The 13,470-nt window shown below is 43.2% G+C and overlaps 26 non-coding genes across 26 annotated transcripts; all 26 read left to right on the top strand.

Annotated features, from left to right (window-relative positions):
* The first annotated feature begins 152 nt into the window (after positions 1-152).
* On the top strand, positions 153-225 carry trnak-cuu. Its single transcript has one exon. It is a non-coding gene; the product is annotated as a tRNA-Lys (tRNA).
* A 910-nt stretch (positions 226-1,135) lies between these two features.
* trnak-cuu lies at positions 1,136-1,208 on the top strand. The gene has a single exon. It is a non-coding gene; the product is annotated as a tRNA-Lys (tRNA).
* Positions 1,209-1,631: 423 nt separating this feature from the next.
* Positions 1,632-1,704, top strand: trnak-cuu. Its single transcript has one exon. It is a non-coding gene; the product is annotated as a tRNA-Lys (tRNA).
* A 416-nt stretch (positions 1,705-2,120) lies between these two features.
* On the top strand, positions 2,121-2,193 carry trnak-cuu. The gene has a single exon. It is a non-coding gene; the product is annotated as a tRNA-Lys (tRNA).
* Positions 2,194-2,618: 425 nt separating this feature from the next.
* trnak-cuu lies at positions 2,619-2,691 on the top strand. The gene has a single exon. It is a non-coding gene; the product is annotated as a tRNA-Lys (tRNA).
* Positions 2,692-3,107: 416 nt separating this feature from the next.
* Positions 3,108-3,180, top strand: trnak-cuu. Its single transcript has one exon. It is a non-coding gene; the product is annotated as a tRNA-Lys (tRNA).
* A 268-nt stretch (positions 3,181-3,448) lies between these two features.
* On the top strand, positions 3,449-3,521 carry trnak-cuu. The gene has a single exon. It is a non-coding gene; the product is annotated as a tRNA-Lys (tRNA).
* Positions 3,522-3,944: 423 nt separating this feature from the next.
* On the top strand, positions 3,945-4,017 carry trnak-cuu. Its single transcript has one exon. It is a non-coding gene; the product is annotated as a tRNA-Lys (tRNA).
* A 416-nt stretch (positions 4,018-4,433) lies between these two features.
* Positions 4,434-4,506, top strand: trnak-cuu. Its single transcript has one exon. It is a non-coding gene; the product is annotated as a tRNA-Lys (tRNA).
* Positions 4,507-4,929: 423 nt separating this feature from the next.
* On the top strand, positions 4,930-5,002 carry trnak-cuu. Its single transcript has one exon. It is a non-coding gene; the product is annotated as a tRNA-Lys (tRNA).
* Positions 5,003-5,418: 416 nt separating this feature from the next.
* Positions 5,419-5,491, top strand: trnak-cuu. The gene has a single exon. It is a non-coding gene; the product is annotated as a tRNA-Lys (tRNA).
* A 423-nt stretch (positions 5,492-5,914) lies between these two features.
* trnak-cuu lies at positions 5,915-5,987 on the top strand. The gene has a single exon. It is a non-coding gene; the product is annotated as a tRNA-Lys (tRNA).
* Positions 5,988-6,410: 423 nt separating this feature from the next.
* trnak-cuu lies at positions 6,411-6,483 on the top strand. The gene has a single exon. It is a non-coding gene; the product is annotated as a tRNA-Lys (tRNA).
* A 416-nt stretch (positions 6,484-6,899) lies between these two features.
* trnak-cuu lies at positions 6,900-6,972 on the top strand. Its single transcript has one exon. It is a non-coding gene; the product is annotated as a tRNA-Lys (tRNA).
* Positions 6,973-7,395: 423 nt separating this feature from the next.
* trnak-cuu lies at positions 7,396-7,468 on the top strand. Its single transcript has one exon. It is a non-coding gene; the product is annotated as a tRNA-Lys (tRNA).
* A 423-nt stretch (positions 7,469-7,891) lies between these two features.
* trnak-cuu lies at positions 7,892-7,964 on the top strand. The gene has a single exon. It is a non-coding gene; the product is annotated as a tRNA-Lys (tRNA).
* A 423-nt stretch (positions 7,965-8,387) lies between these two features.
* On the top strand, positions 8,388-8,460 carry trnak-cuu. The gene has a single exon. It is a non-coding gene; the product is annotated as a tRNA-Lys (tRNA).
* A 416-nt stretch (positions 8,461-8,876) lies between these two features.
* trnak-cuu lies at positions 8,877-8,949 on the top strand. Its single transcript has one exon. It is a non-coding gene; the product is annotated as a tRNA-Lys (tRNA).
* Positions 8,950-9,365: 416 nt separating this feature from the next.
* On the top strand, positions 9,366-9,438 carry trnak-cuu. The gene has a single exon. It is a non-coding gene; the product is annotated as a tRNA-Lys (tRNA).
* Positions 9,439-9,861: 423 nt separating this feature from the next.
* Positions 9,862-9,934, top strand: trnak-cuu. Its single transcript has one exon. It is a non-coding gene; the product is annotated as a tRNA-Lys (tRNA).
* Positions 9,935-10,357: 423 nt separating this feature from the next.
* trnak-cuu lies at positions 10,358-10,430 on the top strand. The gene has a single exon. It is a non-coding gene; the product is annotated as a tRNA-Lys (tRNA).
* Positions 10,431-10,853: 423 nt separating this feature from the next.
* trnak-cuu lies at positions 10,854-10,926 on the top strand. Its single transcript has one exon. It is a non-coding gene; the product is annotated as a tRNA-Lys (tRNA).
* A 416-nt stretch (positions 10,927-11,342) lies between these two features.
* trnak-cuu lies at positions 11,343-11,415 on the top strand. The gene has a single exon. It is a non-coding gene; the product is annotated as a tRNA-Lys (tRNA).
* A 416-nt stretch (positions 11,416-11,831) lies between these two features.
* Positions 11,832-11,904, top strand: trnak-cuu. Its single transcript has one exon. It is a non-coding gene; the product is annotated as a tRNA-Lys (tRNA).
* Positions 11,905-12,327: 423 nt separating this feature from the next.
* trnak-cuu lies at positions 12,328-12,400 on the top strand. Its single transcript has one exon. It is a non-coding gene; the product is annotated as a tRNA-Lys (tRNA).
* Positions 12,401-12,823: 423 nt separating this feature from the next.
* On the top strand, positions 12,824-12,896 carry trnak-cuu. The gene has a single exon. It is a non-coding gene; the product is annotated as a tRNA-Lys (tRNA).
* The last annotated feature ends 574 nt before the right edge of the window (positions 12,897-13,470 follow it).

Below are 13,470 nucleotides of genomic sequence, written 5' to 3'. Positions count from 1 at the left end.
AACCTTGTCATCTAATTGCTGTATACTGCTGTTTAAGTACAACACGCTAACAGATTGCACCACAGGATCCATCAACAACACTCACTGATCACCATATTTTACAGAAACTGGGCTGTACGATATTCGTACCAAGTCAAAAATACTATTGAGGCACCTGGCTAGCTCAGTCGGTAGAGCATGAGACTCTTAATCTCAGGGTCGTGGGTTCGAGCCCCACGTTAGGTGATTATTTTCTCTGCCGAAGCACCAACTTACTTCGCAAACAACCATCCGCTTGGAATTTCGAACAGGCTTGCCACTCTGCATGGTTGGTGATACAGAAGGCTATGAATTTGTATTCTATCTCTGCCTGCACTCTGACCTGTCATCTGAATGACATACCTATTACCAATGAATTGTACTCCTAAATGGCTTGAATAAATTATCATTTTCCGGACAAGAAATAGACAGGCAAGAAGAATACTTGCTCCTGGTGGGGCTTGAACTCATAACCTTGTCATCTAATTGCTTTATACTGCTGTATAAGTACAACACGCTAACAGATTGCACCACAGGATCCATCAACAACACGCACTGATCACCATATTTTGCAGAAACTGGGATGTACGATATTCAAACCAAGTCAAGATCACCATTGAGGTACCTGGCTAGCTCAGTCGGTAGAGCATGAGACTCTTAATCTCAGGGTCGTGAGCCCCACGTTAGGTGATTATTTTCTCTGCCGAAGCACCAACTCACTTCGCAAACAACCATCCGCTTGGAATTTCGAGCAGGCTTGCCACTCTGCATAGTTGGTGATACAGAAGGCTATGAATTTGTATTCTATCTCTGCCTGCACTCTGACCTGTCATCTCAATGACATACCTATTACCAATGAATTGTACTCCTAAATGGCTTGAATAAATTATCATTTTCCGGACCAGAAATAGACAGGCAGAGGCTTCAAGAACAATACTTGCTCCTGGTGGGGCTTGAACTCATAACCTTGTCATCTAATTGCTGTATACTGCTGTATAAGTACAACATGCTAACAGATTGCACCACAGGATCCATCAACAACACTCTCACTGATCACCATATTTTGCAGAAACTGGGCTGTACGATATTCAAACCAAGTCAAGATCACCATCGAAGTACCTGGCTAGCTCAGTCGGTAGAGCATGAGACTCTTAATCTCAGGGTCGTGGGTTCGAGCCCCACGTTGGGTGATTATTTTCTCTGCCGAAGCACCAACTCACTTCGCAAACAACCATTCGCTTGGAATTTCGAGCAGGCTTGCCTCCCTGCATAGTTGGTGATACAGAAGGCTATGAATTTGTATTCTATCTCTGCCTTCTTTCTGACCTGTCATCTGAATGACATACCTATTACCAATGAATTGTACTCCTAAATGGCTTGAATAAATTATCATTTTCCGGACAAGAAATAGACAGGCAGAGGCTTCAAGAACAATACTTGCTCCTAGGGGCTTGAACTCATAACCTTGTCATCTAATTGCTGTATACTGCTGTTTAAGTACAACACGCTAACAGATTGCACCACAGGATCCATCAACAACACTCACTGATCACCATATTTTACAGAAACTGGGCTGTACGATATTCGTACCAAGTCAAAAATACTATTGAGGCACCTGGCTAGCTCAGTCGGTAGAGCATGAGACTCTTAATCTCAGGGTCGTGGGTTCGAGCCCCACGTTAGGTGATTATTTTCTCTGCCGAAGCACCAACTCACTTCGCAAACAACCATCCGCTTGGAATTTCGAGCAGGCTTGCCTCCCTGCATAGTTGGTGATACAGAAGGCTATGAATTTGTATTCTATCTCTGCCTTCTTTCTGACCTGTCATCTGAATGACATACCTATTACCAATGAATTGTACTCCTAAATGGCTTGAATAAATTATCATTTTCCGGACAAGAAATAGACAGGCAAGAAGAATACTTGCTCCTGGTGGGGCTTGAACTCATAACCTTGTCATCTAATTGCTTTATACTGCTGTATAAGTACAACACGCTAACAGATTGCACCACAGGATCCATCAACAACACTCACTGATCACCATATTTTGCAGAAACTGGGCTGTACGATATTCGTACCAAGTCAAAAATACTATTCAGGTACCTGGCTAGCTCAGTCGGTAGAGCATGAGACTCTTAATCTCAGGGTCGTGGGTTCGAGCCCCACGTTAGGTGATTATTTTCTCTGCCGAAGCACCAACTCACTTCGCAAACAACCATCCGCTTGGAATTTCGAGCAGGCTTGCCTCCCTGCATAGTTGGTGATACAGAAGGCTATGAATTTGTATTCTATCTCTGCCTGCACTCTGACCTGTCATCTCAATGACATACCTATTACCAATGAATTGTACTCCTAAATGGCTTGAATAAATTATCATTTTCCGGACAAGAAATAGACAGGCAGAGGCTTCAAGAACAATACTTGCTCCTAGGGGCTTGAACTCATAACCTTGTCATCTAATTGCTGTATACTGCTGTTTAAGTACAACACGCTAACAGATTGCACCACAGGATCCATCAACAACACTCTCACTGATCACCATATTTTGCAGAAACTGGGATGTACGATATTCAAACCAAGTCAAGATCACCATTGAAGTACCTGGCTAGCTCAGTCGGTAGAGCATGAGACTCTTAATCTCAGGGTCGTGGGTTCGAGCCCCACGTTGGGTGATTATTTTCTCTGCCGAAGCACCAACTCACTTCGCAAACAACCATTCGCTTGGAATTTCGAGCAGGCTTGCCTCCCTGCATAGTTGGTGATACAGAAGGCTATGAATTTGTATTCTATCTCTGCCTTCTTTCTGACCTGTCATCTGAATGACATACCTATTACCAATGAATTGTACTCCTAAATGGCTTGAATAAATTATCATTTTCCGGACAAGAAATAGACAGGCAAGAAGAATACTTGCTCCTGGTGGGGCTTGAACTCATAACCTTGTCATCTAATTGCTTTATACTGCTGTATAAGTACAACACGCTAACAGATTGCACCACAGGATCCATCAACAACACTCACTGATCACCATATTTTGCAGAAACTGGGCTGTACGATATTCGTACCAAGTCAAAAATACTATTCAGGTACCTGGCTAGCTCAGTCGGTAGAGCATGAGACTCTTAATCTCAGGGTCGTGGGTTCGAGCCCCACGTTAGGTGATTATTTTCTCTGCCGAAGCACCAACTTAGGCTTGAATAAATTATCATTTTCCGGACAAGAAATAGACAGGCAGAGGCTTCAAGAACAATACTTGCTCCTAGGGGCTTGAACTCATAACCTTGTCATCTAATTGCTGTATACTGCTGTTTAAGTACAACACGCTAACAGATTGCACCACAGGATCCATCAACAACACTCACTGATCACCATATTTTACAGAAACTGGGCTGTACGATATTCGTACCAAGTCAAAAATACTATTGAGGCACCTGGCTAGCTCAGTCGGTAGAGCATGAGACTCTTAATCTCAGGGTTGTGGGTTCGAGCCCCACGTTATGTGATTATTTTCTCTGCCGAAGCACCAACTTACTTCGCAAACAACCATCCGCTTGGAATTTCGAACAGGCTTGCCACTCTGCATGGTTGGTGATACAGAAGGCTATGAATTTGTATTCTATCTCTGCCTGCACTCTGACCTGTCATCTCAATGACATACCTATTACCAATGAATTGTACTCCTAAATGGCTTGAATAAATTATCATTTTCCGGACAAGAAATAGACAGGCAGAGGCTTCAAGAACAATACTTGCTCCTAGGGGCTTGAACTCATAACCTTGTCATCTAATTGCTGTATACTGCTGTTTAAGTACAACACGCTAACAGATTGCACCACAGGATCCATCAACAACACTCACTGATCACCATATTTTACAGAAACTGGGCTGTACGATATTCGTACCAAGTCAAAAATACTATTGAGGCACCTGGCTAGCTCAGTCGGTAGAGCATGAGACTCTTAATCTCAGGGTCGTGGGTTCGAGCCCCACGTTAGGTGATTATTTTCTCTGCCGAAGCACCAACTCACTTCGCAAACAACCATCCGCTTGGAATTTCGAGCAGGCTTGCCTCCCTGCATAGTTGGTGATACAGAAGGCTATGAATTTGTATTCTATCTCTGCCTTCTTTCTGACCTGTCATCTGAATGACATACCTATTACCAATGAATTGTACTCCTAAATGGCTTGAATAAATTATCATTTTCCGGACAAGAAATAGACAGGCAAGAAGAATACTTGCTCCTGGTGGGGCTTGAACTCATAACCTTGTCATCTAATTGCTTTATACTGCTGTATAAGTACAACACGCTAACAGATTGCACCACAGGATCCATCAACAACACTCACTGATCACCATATTTTGCAGAAACTGGGCTGTACGATATTCGTACCAAGTCAAAAATATTATTCAGGTACCTGGCTAGCTCAGTCGGTAGAGCATGTGACTCTTAATCTCAGGGTCGTGGGTTCGAGCCCCAAGTTAGGTGATTATTTTCTCTGCCGAAGCACCAACTTACTTCGCAAACAACCATCCGCTTGGAATTTCGAACAGGCTTGCCACTCTGCATGGTTGGTGATACAGAAGGCTATGAATTTGTATTCTATCTCTGCCTGCACTCTGACCTGTCATCTGAATGACATACCTGTTACCAATGAATTGTACTCCTAAATGGCTTGAATAAATTATCATTTTCCGGACAAGAAATAGACAGGCAGAGGCTTCAAGAACAATACTTGCTCCTAGGGGCTTGAACTCATAACCTTGTCATCTAATTGCTGTATACTGCTGTTTAAGTACAACACGCTAACAGATTGCACCACAGGATCCATCAACAACACTCACTGATCACCATATTTTACAGAAACTGGGCTGTACGATATTCGTACCAAGTCAAAAATACTATTGAGGCACCTGGCTAGCTCAGTCGGTAGAGCATGAGACTCTTAATCTCAGGGTCGTGGGTTCGAGCCCCACGTTAGGTGATTATTTTCTCTGCCGAAGCACCAACTCACTTCGCAAACAACCATCCGCTTGGAATTTCGAACAGGCTTGCCACTCTGCATGGTTGGTGATACAGAAGGCTATGAATTTGTATTCTATCTCTGCCTGCACTCTGACCTGTCATCTGAATGACATACCTATTACCAATGAATTGTACTCCTAAATGGCTTGAATAAATTATCATTTTCCGGACAAGAAATAGACAGGCAAGAAGAATACTTGCTCCTGGTGGGGCTTGAACTCATAACCTTGTCATCTAATTGCTTTATACTGCTGTATAAGTACAACACGCTAACAGATTGCACCACAGGATCCATCAACAACACTCACTGATCACCATATTTTGCAGAAACTGGGCTGTACGATATTCGTACCAAGTCAAAAATACTATTCAGGTACCTGGCTAGCTCAGTCGGTAGAGCATGAGACTCTTAATCTCAGGGTCGTGGGTTCGAGCCCCACGTTAGGTGATTATTTTCTCTGCCGAAGCACCAACTTACTTCGCAAACAACCATCCGCTTGGAATTTCGAACAGGCTTGCCACTCTGCATGGTTGGTGATACAGAAGGCTATGAATTTGTATTCTATCTCTGCCTGCACTCTGACCTGTCATCTGAATGACATACCTATTACCAATGAATTGTACTCCTAAATGGCTTGAATAAATGATCATTTTCCGGACAAGAAATAGACAGGCAGAGGCTTCAAGAACAATACTTGCTCCTAGGGGCTTGAACTCATAACCTTGTCATCTAATTGCTGTATACTGCTGTTTAAGTACAACACGCTAACAGATTGCACCACAGGATCCATCAACAACACTCACTGATCACCATATTTTACAGAAACTGGGCTGTACGATATTCGTACCAAGTCAAAAATACTATTGAGGCACCTGGCTAGCTCAGTCGGTAGAGCATGAGACTCTTAATCTCAGGGTCGTGGGTTCGAGCCCCACGTTAGGTGATTATTTTCTCTGCCGAAGCACCAACTCACTTCGCAAACAACCATCCGCTTGGAATTTCGAGCAGGCTTGCCTCCCTGCATAGTTGGTGATACAGAAGGCTATGAATTTGTATTCTATCTCTGCCTGCACTCTGACCTGTCATCTCAATGACATACCTATTACCAATGAATTGTACTCCTAAATGGCTTGAATAAATTATCATTTTCCGGACAAGAAATAGACAGGCAGAGGCTTCAAGAACAATACTTGCTCCTAGGGGCTTGAACTCATAACCTTGTCATCTAATTGCTGTATACTGCTGTTTAAGTACAACACGCTAACAGATTGCACCACAGGATCCATCAACAACACTCACTGATCACCATATTTTGCAGAAACTGGGATGTACGATATTCAAACCAAGTCAAGATCACCATTGAAGTACCTGGCTAGCTCAGTCGGTAGAGCATGAGACTCTTAATCTCAGGGTCGTGGGTTCGAGCCCCACGTTGGGTGATTATTTTCTCTGCCGAAGCACCAACTCACTTCGCAAACAACCATTCGCTTGGAATTTCGAGCAGGCTTGCCTCCCTGCATAGTTGGTGATACAGAAGGCTATGAATTTGTATTCTATCTCTGCCTTCTTTCTGACCTGTCATCTGAATGACATACCTATTACCAATGAATTGTACTCCTAAATGGCTTGAATAAATTATCATTTTCCGGACAAGAAATAGACAGGCAAGAAGAATACTTGCTCCTGGTGGGGCTTGAACTCATAACCTTGTCATCTAATTGCTTTATACTGCTGTATAAGTACAACACGCTAACAGATTGCACCACAGGATCCATCAACAACACTCACTGATCACCATATTTTGCAGAAACTGGGCTGTACGATATTCGTACCAAGTCAAAAATACTATTCAGGTACCTGGCTAGCTCAGTCGGTAGAGCATGAGACTCTTAATCTCAGGGTCGTGGGTTCGAGCCCCACGTTAGGTGATTATTTTCTCTGCCGAAGCACCAACTTACTTCGCAAACAACCATCCGCTTGGAATTTCGAACAGGCTTGCCACTCTGCATGGTTGGTGATACAGAAGGCTATGAATTTGTATTCTATCTCTGCCTGCACTCTGACCTGTCATCTGAATGACATACCTATTACCAATGAATTGTACTCCTAAATGGCTTGAATAAATTATCATTTTCCGGACAAGAAATAGACAGGCAGAGGCTTCAAGAACAATACTTGCTCCTAGGGGCTTGAACTCATAACCTTGTCATCTAATTGCTGTATACTGCTGTTTAAGTACAACACGCTAACAGATTGCACCACAGGATCCATCAACAACACTCACTGATCACCATATTTTACAGAAACTGGGCTGTACGATATTCGTACCAAGTCAAAAATACTATTGAGGCACCTGGCTAGCTCAGTCGGTAGAGCATGAGACTCTTAATCTCAGGGTCGTGGGTTCGAGCCCCACGTTAGGTGATTATTTTCTCTGCCGAAGCACCAACTTACTTCGCAAACAACCATCCGCTTGGAATTTCGAACAGGCTTGCCACTCTGCATGGTTGGTGATACAGAAGGCTATGAATTTGTATTCTATCTCTGCCTGCACTCTGACCTGTCATCTCAATGACATACCTATTACCAATGAATTGTACTCCTAAATGGCTTGAATAAATTATCATTTTCCGGACAAGAAATAGACAGGCAGAGGCTTCAAGAACAATACTTGCTCCTAGGGGCTTGAACTCATAACCTTGTCATCTAATTGCTGTATACTGCTGTTTAAGTACAACACGCTAACAGATTGCACCACAGGATCCATCAACAACACTCACTGATCACCATATTTTACAGAAACTGGGCTGTACGATATTCGTACCAAGTCAAAAATACTATTGAGGCACCTGGCTAGCTCAGTCGGTAGAGCATGAGACTCTTAATCTCAGGGTCGTGGGTTCGAGCCCCACGTTAGGTGATTATTTTCTCTGCCGAAGCACCAACTTACTTCGCAAACAACCATCCGCTTGGAATTTCGAACAGGCTTGCCACTCTGCATGGTTGGTGATACAGAAGGCTATGAATTTGTATTCTATCTCTGCCTGCACTCTGACCTGTCATCTCAATGACATACCTATTACCAATGAATTGTACTCCTAAATGGCTTGAATAAATTATCATTTTCCGGACAAGAAATAGACAGGCAGAGGCTTCAAGAACAATACTTGCTCCTAGGGGCTTGAACTCATAACCTTGTCATCTAATTGCTGTATACTGCTGTTTAAGTACAACACGCTAACAGATTGCACCACAGGATCCATCAACAACACTCACTGATCACCATATTTTACAGAAACTGGGCTGTACGATATTCGTACCAAGTCAAAAATACTATTGAGGCACCTGGCTAGCTCAGTCGGTAGAGCATGAGACTCTTAATCTCAGGGTCGTGGGTTCGAGCCCCACGTTAGGTGATTATTTTCTCTGCCGAAGCACCAACTCACTTCGCAAACAACCATCCGCTTGGAATTTCGAGCAGGCTTGCCTCCCTGCATAGTTGGTGATACAGAAGGCTATGAATTTGTATTCTATCTCTGCCTTCTTTCTGACCTGTCATCTGAATGACATACCTATTACCAATGAATTGTACTCCTAAATGGCTTGAATAAATTATCATTTTCCGGACAAGAAATAGACAGGCAAGAAGAATACTTGCTCCTGGTGGGGCTTGAACTCATAACCTTGTCATCTAATTGCTTTATACTGCTGTATAAGTACAACACGCTAACAGATTGCACCACAGGATCCATCAACAACACTCACTGATCACCATATTTTGCAGAAACTGGGCTGTACGATATTCGTACCAAGTCAAAAATACTATTCAGGTACCTGGCTAGCTCAGTCGGTAGAGCATGAGACTCTTAATCTCAGGGTCGTGGGTTCGAGCCCCAAGTTAGGTGATTATTTTCTCTGCCGAAGCACCAACTTACTTCGCAAACAACCATCCGCTTGGAATTTCGAACAGGCTTGCCACTCTGCATGGTTGGTGATACAGAAGGCTATGAATTTGTATTCTATCTCTGCCTGCACTCTGACCTGTCATCTGAATGACATACCTATTACCAATGAATTGTACTCCTAAATGGCTTGAATAAATTATCATTTTCCGGACAAGAAATAGACAGGCAAGAAGAATACTTGCTCCTGGTGGGGCTTGAACTCATAACCTTGTCATCTAATTGCTTTATACTGCTGTATAAGTACAACACGCTAACAGATTGCACCACAGGATCCATCAACAACACTCACTGATCACCATATTTTGCAGAAACTGGGCTGTACGATATTCGTACCAAGTCAAAAATACTATTCAGGTACCTGGCTAGCTCAGTCGGTAGAGCATGAGACTCTTAATCTCAGGGTCGTGGGTTCGAGCCCCACGTTAGGTGATTATTTTCTCTGCCGAAGCACCAACTTACTTCGCAAACAACCATCCGCTTGGAATTTCGAACAGGCTTGCCACTCTGCATGGTTGGTGATACAGAAGGCTATGAATTTGTATTCTATCTCTGCCTGCACTCTGACCTGTCATCTGAATGACATACCTATTACCAATGAATTGTACTCCTAAATGGCTTGAATAAATTATCATTTTCCGGACAAGAAATAGACAGGCAGAGGCTTCAAGAACAATACTTGCTCCTAGGGGCTTGAACTCATAACCTTGTCATCTAATTGCTGTATACTGCTGTTTAAGTACAACACGCTAACAGATTGCACCACAGGATCCATCAACAACACTCACTGATCACCATATTTTACAGAAACTGGGCTGTACGATATTCGTACCAAGTCAAAAATACTATTGAGGCACCTGGCTAGCTCAGTCGGTAGAGCATGAGACTCTTAATCTCAGGGTCGTGGGTTCGAGCCCCACGTTAGGTGATTATTTTCTCTGCCGAAGCACCAACTTACTTCGCAAACAACCATCCGCTTGGAATTTCGAACAGGCTTGCCACTCTGCATGGTTGGTGATACAGAAGGCTATGAATTTGTATTCTATCTCTGCCTGCACTCTGACCTGTCATCTCAATGACATACCTATTACCAATGAATTGTACTCCTAAATGGCTTGAATAAATTATCATTTTCCGGACAAGAAATAGACAGGCAGAGGCTTCAAGAACAATACTTGCTCCTAGGGGCTTGAACTCATAACCTTGTCATCTAATTGCTGTATACTGCTGTTTAAGTACAACACGCTAACAGATTGCACCACAGGATCCATCAACAACACTCACTGATCACCATATTTTACAGAAACTGGGCTGTACGATATTCGTACCAAGTCAAAAATACTATTGAGGCACCTGGCTAGCTCAGTCGGTAGAGCATGAGACTCTTAATCTCAGGGTCGTGGGTTCGAGCCCCACGTTAGGTGATTATTTTCTCTGCCGAAGCACCAACTTACTTCGCAAACAACCATCCGCTTGGAATTTCGAACAGGCTTGCCACTCTGCATGGTTGGTGATACAGAAGGCTATGAATTTGTATTCTATCTCTGCCTGCACTCTGACCTGTCATCTCAATGACATACCTATTACCAATGAATTGTACTCCTAAATGGCTTGAATAAATTATCATTTTCCGGACAAGAAATAGACAGGCAGAGGCTTCAAGAACAATACTTGCTCCTAGGGGCTTGAACTCATAACCTTGTCATCTAATTGCTGTATACTGCTGTTTAAGTACAACACGCTAACAGATTGCACCACAGGATCCATCAACAACACTCACTGATCACCATATTTTACAGAAACTGGGCTGTACGATATTCGTACCAAGTCAAAAATACTATTGAGGCACCTGGCTAGCTCAGTCGGTAGAGCATGAGACTCTTAATCTCAGGGTCGTGGGTTCGAGCCCCACGTTAGGTGATTATTTTCTCTGCCGAAGCACCAACTCACTTCGCAAACAACCATCCGCTTGGAATTTCGAGCAGGCTTGCCTCCCTGCATAGTTGGTGATACAGAAGGCTATGAATTTGTATTCTATCTCTGCCTTCTTTCTGACCTGTCATCTGAATGACATACCTATTACCAATGAATTGTACTCCTAAATGGCTTGAATAAATTATCATTTTCCGGACAAGAAATAGACAGGCAAGAAGAATACTTGCTCCTGGTGGGGCTTGAACTCATAACCTTGTCATCTAATTGCTTTATACTGCTGTATAAGTACAACACGCTAACAGATTGCACCACAGGATCCATCAACAACACTCACTGATCACCATATTTTGCAGAAACTGGGCTGTACGATATTCGTACCAAGTCAAAAATACTATTCAGGTACCTGGCTAGCTCAGTCGGTAGAGCATGAGACTCTTAATCTCAGGGTCGTGGGTTCGAGCCCCAAGTTAGGTGATTATTTTCTCTGCCGAAGCACCAACTTACTTCGCAAACAACCATCCGCTTGGAATTTCGAACAGGCTTGCCACTCTGCATGGTTGGTGATACAGAAGGCTATGAATTTGTATTCTATCTCTGCCTGCACTCTGACCTGTCATCTGAATGACATACCTATTACCAATGAATTGTACTCCTAAATGGCTTGAATAAATTATCATTTTCCGGACAAGAAATAGACAGGCAAGAAGAATACTTGCTCCTGGTGGGGCTTGAACTCATAACCTTGTCATCTAATTGCTTTATACTGCTGTATAAGTACAACACGCTAACAGATTGCACCACAGGATCCATCAACAACACTCACTGATCACCATATTTTGCAGAAACTGGGCTGTACGATATTCGTACCAAGTCAAAAATACTATTCAGGTACCTGGCTAGCTCAGTCGGTAGAGCATGAGACTCTTAATCTCAGGGTCGTGGGTTCGAGCCCCACGTTAGGTGATTATTTTCTCTGCCGAAGCACCAACTTACTTCGCAAACAACCATCCGCTTGGAATTTCGAACAGGCTTGCCACTCTGCATGGTTGGTGATACAGAAGGCTATGAATTTGTATTCTATCTCTGCCTGCACTCTGACCTGTCATCTGAATGACATACCTATTACCAATGAATTGTACTCCTAAATGGCTTGAATAAATTATCATTTTCCGGACAAGAAATAGACAGGCAGAGGCTTCAAGAACAATACTTGCTCCTAGGGGCTTGAACTCATAACCTTGTCATCTAATTGCTGTATACTGCTGTTTAAGTACAACACGCTAACAGATTGCACCACAGGATCCATCAACAACACTCACTGATCACCATATTTTACAGAAACTGGGCTGTACGATATTCGTACCAAGTCAAAAATACTATTGAGGCACCTGGCTAGCTCAGTCGGTAGAGCATGAGACTCTTAATCTCAGGGTCGTGGGTTCGAGCCCCACGTTAGGTGATTATTTTCTCTGCCGAAGCACCAACTTACTTCGCAAACAACCATCCGCTTGGAATTTCGAACAGGCTTGCCACTCTGCATGGTTGGTGATACAGAAGGCTATGAATTTGTATTCTATCTCTGCCTGCACTCTGACCTGTCATCTCAATGACATACCTATTACCAATGAATTGTACTCCTAAATGGCTTGAATAAATTATCATTTTCCGGACAAGAAATAGACAGGCAGAGGCTTCAAGAACAATACTTGCTCCTAGGGGCTTGAACTCATAACCTTGTCATCTAATTGCTGTATACTGCTGTTTAAGTACAACACGCTAACAGATTGCACCACAGGATCCATCAACAACACTCACTGATCACCATATTTTGCAGAAACTGGGATGTACGATATTCAAACCAAGTCAAGATCACCATTGAGGTACCTGGCTAGCTCAGTCGGTAGAGCATGAGACTCTTAATCTCAGGGTCGTGGGTTCGAGCCCCACGTTAGGTGATTATTTTCTCTGCCGAAGCACCAACTCACTTCGCAAACAACCATCCGCTTGGAATTTCGAGCAGGCTTGCCTCCCTGCATAGTTGGTGATACAGAAGGCTATGAATTTGTATTCTATCTCTGCCTTCTTTCTGACCTGTCATCTGAATGACATACCTATTACCAATGAATTGTACTCCTAAATGGCTTGAATAAATTATCATTTTCCGGACAAGAAATAGACAGGCAAGAAGAATACTTGCTCCTGGTGGGGCTTGAACTCATAACCTTGTCATCTAATTGCTTTATACTGCTGTATAAGTACAACACGCTAACAGATTGCACCACAGGATCCATCAACAACACTCACTGATCACCATATTTTGCAGAAACTGGGCTGTACGATATTCGTACCAAGTCAAAAATACTATTCAGGTACCTGGCTAGCTCAGTCGGTAGAGCATGAGACTCTTAATCTCAGGGTCGTGGGTTTGAGCCCCAAGTTAGGTGATTATTTTCTCTGCCGAAGCACCAACTTACTTCGCAAACAACCATCCGCTTGGAATTTCGAACAGGCTTGCCACTCTGCATGGTT

This window comes from Oncorhynchus mykiss, unplaced genomic scaffold, assembly GCF_013265735.2.
Source record: "Oncorhynchus mykiss isolate Arlee unplaced genomic scaffold, USDA_OmykA_1.1 un_scaffold_218, whole genome shotgun sequence".
NCBI classification, from domain to species: domain Eukaryota; kingdom Metazoa; phylum Chordata; class Actinopteri; order Salmoniformes; family Salmonidae; genus Oncorhynchus; species Oncorhynchus mykiss.
The sequence above is the reverse complement of the archived record's forward strand: the minus strand, read 5'-3'. Positions and strand labels throughout refer to the sequence as shown.